Source organism: Eucalyptus grandis, chromosome 10 (genome assembly GCF_016545825.1).
Source record: "Eucalyptus grandis isolate ANBG69807.140 chromosome 10, ASM1654582v1, whole genome shotgun sequence".
NCBI classification, from domain to species: Eukaryota; Viridiplantae; Streptophyta; class Magnoliopsida; order Myrtales; family Myrtaceae; genus Eucalyptus; species Eucalyptus grandis.
The window spans coordinates 38,702,694-38,710,345 of NC_052621.1; the positions used below are offsets into that span (position 1 = coordinate 38,702,694).

The 7,652-nt window shown below is 38.7% G+C and overlaps 1 pseudogene; it reads left to right on the forward strand.

Moving 5' to 3' along the window:
- LOC120288871 overlaps positions 1–7,282 on the forward strand; it is a 60,252-nt pseudogene extending 52,970 nt beyond the window's left edge.
- Positions 7,283–7,652: the final 370 nt, after the last annotated feature.

The window sequence follows — 7,652 nt, forward strand, 5'->3', positions numbered from 1 at the left end:
AGCCAAGTATAGAAGACTACAGCATTTTGGTGTACCGACGAATGATGTCCATCTGGTTTAAGTAAATAAAAATATTCGGCTTTTACCTATAAAAATGCTTAGTTGGTATGCATTTTTTTTTTTAATATAGGGAAGGGAGTTGTTGGATACGCTTTCGCCATACTTTTGCGTAAGGACCAATCAAGTATATGAAAGAACCCCCATATGACTTCTCGGAAGTCCATTAAAAAAAAAAAGGGATATCCAGGTAGAGGAAACAATGTGGTGACCCTAACAGATTAGGGGCCGTCGAGGGGTGCCACAATAATGATGCTAATAACTTTTATTTGATAATTGTAAATATCTCTTATTAAAATTTATTTGCTATCTTTGGATATACAAATAAATTTAACAAGTCATATTAAATATCAACTATAATGTTCATGAATTATAAGAAAATAATTAACCTTTGGGTTAATCCCTCGTTCTTATAATAAATGAAATTCAATATACCCATAACATCAATAATGATATGAAAAATATCAATTTCATATATAGCATCAATTAATCATGGGTATTTGAATAAAACAATTTACAATATTAAAAATTCAAAAAATTTCAAGGTTTGGCCACTTTGGTGACTAACAAACCATTCATAATATGAATTTTTAATATTGTAAAATACAAATATTTACCAAATTGCACATAAGGACAAAAATGTAAATAATCATCAGGGTAGAATTGTAATTATAAATAAACAAGGGCAGAATAGTAAATAGCACAGTGAAAAACTGTAATTTTTGAAGGGGCAAGGGGCAGAACTGTAAATAACCATCAAGAGGAGGGCAAAAGCGTAAAAGGCCACATGGGGACGTCAGGCGCGTGCACATTGCACACACCTAGCAACTATCGCAGGCAGTTCTGCCCCCGTTGGCCCCACGCGCCAATGGTTTGGCGTGCCCATGGACCCACGCACCTTCTTCCCCGCGCAATAAAGGCATTTTCTTCGTCATTTCCCGTTGTTTTCTCCATGAAAACGTTCCATCGTTTGGATTTTCTTCGACAGAACCCTCCAAAAACATTTCAACAACAACAAATAGTACGAACAGGATTGTTCAACGAATCATCATACATAAATCATAATATTTCTATAAATGGAAAAATCATGAGATCATAAACCATTGTTTTGATACCAATTGTTAGATTATACATATAATTCTTAATGCGGAAATTCAAAAGAAAAACAGTTATCGTTGATCTTCATGATTTTCACAAATAGATGAAGACGTACCTTTATCCATAGCGTTACCCTTGATGATAAAGGTTGTGGATTACCGAAGAATTCGAACCAAATGAAGAAATCCGATCTCTCTCCCTTATCCCACTATTATTTAATGTATTCTATCAATGGAGGAGAGAATACCAAATTATTTTTAGTTATTGTTGTTCATATGGGTGGAGAGAGGACCGGACTCTATTTATACATTCTTTCGATAGGTGCCTCCCATCAAAGCGATATACCATTTCGTTTTATTAGTCACAACTTCTCATAACTAATATTTATTTATTTTATAGCATTTCAATAATTATTAAACCATATAATAAATCATATCATGTGGGCCACAATAATTCTTACAATGACACCTTTAGCATCATAACAACTAGCACACAAGAATGAGCACATGTCACACATTGAATATAATATCTCTAGTCATGTGCACAATGCCTGTATACAATTAATGCATCACGCGTTTACATTCTTAATCACATCACATTATTTGGGTCCACCCCATCTCACAATTCAACTGGTTTGCTAGCCGGCCCATGCAGGTCACTTCTGGTTTACTTGTCGGACTTCTGCAGTTTACTAGCCATAGACATCCCTATTCCAGGGTATCTTGGTTTGTTAGTCAAGACATTCTCCTCCAACAACATCCAACCTAATTTCGTCGAGCTCTTTGTTTACTAGCCAAGATTTCCAATGTTTATTGGCCTTGGGCATCCCTACTAACAATCGAGGCATCTTGGCTTACTGGCCAATGCATTCTCCTTCGACATCCAATCCCGACATCATCAGGCATCCAAGGTTTACTGGCCCTGGGGGATCACATATCCAAGGTTTATAGGCCTTGGACATCATGGAGTAACAAACTTTCTCAAGCGCCTCAGGCATATCACACATATGCAATGACACGAAAATGACATGTTGTAAATTGCATCCCATTTAGCACACCTTTTACTAGGAAATATGCTATGCCATCGCAAACAATTTGATGCCGCATTAGTTCACCCGAGCCATGTACATTCAAAATTCCAGAATAGACGTTCATGCAGTCAGCTCAATTTCACAAACAAATGGCAATAAAATTAAAGCCAAACATACACCGTGAGATAGCCTATTGAGTGTAATTGCTATCTCCAGTAGACCACAAGCCAAGATTCAATCATCTTTGAGTAGAAATTCGTGAATTCCCAAAAAATGGACAAAACAAAACAATTTTGAGCAATTTTCGAAATTGAAGCCATTACTATAACAAATGAACTTGCAAAAATTATAAAAATTTATCATGTTGTAGAAAATACCTTAAATAAAAATTTTCATGAGGGGTACTCAGTCCAAAACATTTTGTATAAAGAGCAGTAATTCACACAAAAGAAATAAAAATTTGGTTCACTGGAATAGAACAACTAATCTTCAAAAAATACTCATCTTGCAATCCAAAACGTCCCAATTTTTTATTTTTTATTTTAAATTTGGATTGTTATAAACAAGATGTTCTTTATAATTTTGTGAAGGAAACATGTCCAAAATCAAAGAGGAAAATTCTATAAAAATTCTATAAAAATTCAAGAAGACAAAAGGGTAGTAACAAGACTTTCGTACCAACCATTTCACATAAAAAAATCTGAAAATAAAATATGTTGTAAATAAAGATGTTTTGCACTAGTTTCATGAAGAATGTCTCATCAAATTCGAACCATGACAAGTTCCACAAATTTAATAAACGGAGAAGGTCCAACAATTCTAATTCTAGAAATCCAAGCTAAAGTTATAGAATAATTGCAAAACTTGAACCACACGAGAGAGGTGTTCGGTTTAGGTGGTGAGGGAGAGTGAGAGAGCTCGCGCATGAGAGAGGAAAAGAGGAGACAGAGAGAGAGAGAGTGAGTGAAATGAAAGAGGGAGAGAGAGAAGGGTCGACCGAAGAAGGGGGAGGAAGAGCAATCTGCCTTCTCCTTCACTCTTCTTGCAAGGAAATGCAATTGGGTCAAGGGGTGGCAATCTCATCATTAGGCTAATTTAGCCTATTTTGTAATTTCAATTCAGTTTGCATGCATTTCCATTGGCTAATAGACGTGGCAAGCCATAATTAGGGCTATAATACAATTTAATTTCAAGCAAAATTCAAAGATGGGTGGCCAGCCATATATATAAATGCACATTAGAAGTCTAATTGTGTTCTAAGTACAACCCTAGGCACACATAAAAACCGTTTAAGGCATAGGTTAAATGCCTTCGTCCCTAATTTTGCTCGCTAAAGTTGATTGTCAAAAAAAAAAAAATCCTACATGGCTTACTAATATGGTTAATTGGAAATTCGGGAAGTCATATATAATGACTCTCATGCCACGATAAGAATAAAAGGAAAATAAAATTATGGAATCTTTGTTTCCATTGATGAATTATACAAGAAATAGGTTCTGTGTAGATATGCCTTAATTTACACATCAATAATTTAATCAATTGATGAAGTGGAGACGAGACGAATAATGCCACGACGCAGTTGAGACAGCATGAAATGGCAGTCTTTTTCAACATGCTTGGCACATTCATGAAAAATATCATTATGTGCTATTTAAAATTCCCTGTGGTGGCATGTAGAAGATATTTTCTTTTTTCATTTATGCGGAGCCTTGACTAGACGTAGACCGAGCCTTAGGTTAGGTGCCGAGTCACGTGAAGGTGGGTTGGAGTAGGGGTGAGTATGGTCCGGGTTGGTCCGGGCCACCCCCTAACCCTAGGACCAACCCGTACAGTGTCGGTCCTCAATTTTTAGGACCGAGGACCGACCTTATTGAGCATTGGACCAAGGACTAGACCGACCCAATGGGTTCGATTTGGTTCTAGGGTCAACTCAGGATCGATCAATAATTTTTTTTGTTTTATTTTTTATACTCCCTAAAAAAGCAAACCTACAAATTCAAATTACGCATCCATTGACAATGCGGCATTGTGCAACTAAACTATAAATACTAATACATATTTAGCAAATTTAACATGACACAATAATAGAAATTTCGTACCTGCTAACCGCTCATCGAGATATGGGACAAGATGGAAAGTTCTTGTAATCATCTATCTTTAATATTCATAACACCATATACAAAAGCGTTTTCCTGCATTTGATCATGTAGAGTCCACTCAACCAAAAAATGAGCTTTCACACCACTTAACTAGCAAATCACCATAGCAACTGCAGTACTACTCTACTCTTCAAAAACTTCTACCATTTGACACAAATTGAATAGCAAAGTGCAACTAAAATTCATTAGTAAAATACAATTAAACCATAAAAAGTTTAAAATACTTAATATAAACCATGAATATATAACTTCACATCTTGTTAATTCACTTGAATTTCTAAACACTTGAAAACAAAACAAACGACACATAATTAATACTCAACAAAAGTTTTAAATTGAAATTACTATTATTGCTATTGATAGAATATCTCAATATAATATAATATAACAGACATTTTACTTAGGTTTGAATATATAAAAAAATTATATATAATATAATATAATATAATATACAGGGTTAATCCAGGGTTGGAACGATTCAAAACTCTTAGGACCGAGAACCAATCTGCACAGTGTTGGTCCTGAAATTTCAGGACCAAGGACCAACCCGTCTCCTTGGGAACCGGACTAGGACCGGCAGGATTGGGCGGTCAGGGGTCGTCCAAGATTGACCTTAGACCGCTGCTCACCCCTAGGTTGGAGTATAAATCCGCAGGTTGTGGGCCCCACTATAAAGCTTTGAAACTTCAGTGCCCCGCTGGAACGGGAGGTTGTAAAACCTTGGTGTTGATATTTTCTCGTGATTGGCAATTCTTTGTTTGTTTTACTAATTATAATTAACAAAAAAAGTTCATGAAGAACCCACGCTATAATTATTATTCTTAATCACGTGGCTCAATCGCGACAATGATACTTAGCAATGATAACTTATGTCTTATTGTCTTTACTGTTATATAAAAATAAAAAGCTCCTATTTTTAGGGGATTTAGTCTCTCTTTCTGCCCTTCTAAGATAACCTTAATTGCTTATTTTACAAATATTGAATTTATGAGAAGATGTGCAAAATAGTAATTTCACATAATCTCTCACACGTTGTAATATTGAAAATTCGGACCGTTTCCATCCCACGCTAGTTTCTTTCTAAAATAATTCAAAAGATCCCAAAATAACTATATCTTTTCACGTACTAATAAGCATGTCCTATTTTGTATATGTATTTCTTATCAATAATTTTATTTCTTATTTAATAATTAAATAGTAGATAATAAATATTTTTGCTTAATTTTAAATATTAATTTTCTTGCATACGCATGTGCGTGTACATGTTTTCTCATCATCTATAAATGTTCATTCTTCACTTTTCTTCAAATGGAGCGGTAAATTAAGTTACATTCATTGTTTTAATGTGTTGATACTCACACGCCTTATAACTCCTGATTCCTATTGTATCATTAGCTTCTGCGACAAGAGGAGAACGCAATGGTAAAACACTAGGTGATCCTGAAGTCTGGACAAAGACCTAGATAGAACAATTTAAGGACGTATTTGGATTCTACTTCTCTCATAATCCCTAAATAAAAAATATTCGAAAAACAAAGGGTTGTCCACTTCTCCTTTAATGCCACACCGCCAATCCCACGTGAGAGCTCAGGTGCGGAGCTAGGCTCGGGTTCGGGAAAACGGCCGCGGTTCTTCCTTTTTGGCTTCGAGGAAGTGCCCCTTCGGCGTCAACTTCGGTCAACGGCATTGGGTGTGGGAATCAAGGTCGATCTCATCTACATCGACCCCCACAGCGCCCACAGGACCACAAGGCCCGGATGAAGCTCCACTCGCCGATCTCACCGACCCTCCTCTCTCCGCCACTGGATTGACACGATCTCCCCCGACTAGGTCTACATTCTCGCCGCCCAGTTCCACGTAGCGGTTTTTGAGATCCGTGATTACACCGCCGACTTCGTGGCCACCGGCGCCCTCCGCCTCCTCGAGGCCGTGCGCTCTCAGGTCTCTGCCACCGGCCGCAGCCAAATCCGTTACTACCAGGCCGGGTCCTCGGAGATGTTCGGATCGACCCCACCGCCGTAGTTGGAGACCACACCCGCGGTCCCCCTACGCCGCGTCCAAGTGCGCCGCACACTGGTACACCGTGAACCACCGCAAGGCCTACGGGCTGTTCGCATGCAACAGGATCCTGTCCAACCACGAGTCCCCGTGGCGGGGCGAGAACTGGAAGATCACTTGGGCCCTGGGGCGGATCAGGATCGGGCTGCAGAGCAAGCTGTTCCTGGGAAATCTGCACGCCTCCCGGGACTGGGGGTTCGCCGGGGACTACGCGGAGGCTATGTGGATGATGTTGCAGCAAGAAAAGCCGGATGACTACGTGGTGGCGACGGAGGAGTCACACACGGTGGAGGAGTTCTTGGAAGTAGCGTTTGGGTATGTTGGACTGAATTGGAGGGACCATGTGGTGATCGATAAGAGGTACTCAGACCGGCGGCGGTCGACAACTTGAAGGGAGATGCGAGTAAGGCCAAGAAGGTGCTGGGTTGGAAGCCCAAGGTTGGGTTTGAGAAGTTGGTGAAGATGATGGTCGATGAGGACATTGAAATGGCCAAGAGAGAGAAGATTCTTGTTGATGCTGTGTACATGGATGCTCAGCAACAGCCTTGAGAATTTGGTACTTCTTATCTCTGGTTGCTCTGTTTTTCTTATCATTTTTCTGTGCTCTTTTTTGGTTATTTATTTAAAGATCAGCTCGAAGCAAGTAAAGTTTTTATTTTTTAAGGTTTAAAGGGTTTGAAATGTTCTTGGGATGGCTATAGGTTCTTTACCAGTTAATTGTCTATCTTGTTGGGTAGAACAATGAGCTCAAATGCCTCTTGGATTTGTTGTAACTTACCCTATTCATTCGCTTTCAATTAGTACATTTAGATTTGTTCATTTTCCTTGGTTTGCGTCACTTGAAGTTGCTACCTACTTGTCCAAGTTTGGATGAGCTTCAGATGGGTTGAGGCCTGTGTGTTTACTCTCTTTAGATCTGGTTAATTTCTGGAGATTGCAGCATGTTGTGCACGAGAAAGAGAATGGACCAACCCTTTCCTGTCTGCAAACTGATAGGAAAGCAAGGGAAAATTTTCTGATGGAAAGGCAGTAACTGGACGTTTGGTCCTTTCATTTCATCCATTGATAGGTTTCACAATGCGAGATGCAATCCAATGAGATCTCGATCTGGTATTTTTGTGGTCCGTGTGTGGGCTTTCAAACTTGGATGATTGTCCTTTTCATCAAAGAACTGCGTTTGTGTCGGTGCAAGCATGTCTTCTTCACAAAGTTGAAGGCCGAAGAGGATTTCCATCTATTATAAGGTCCAA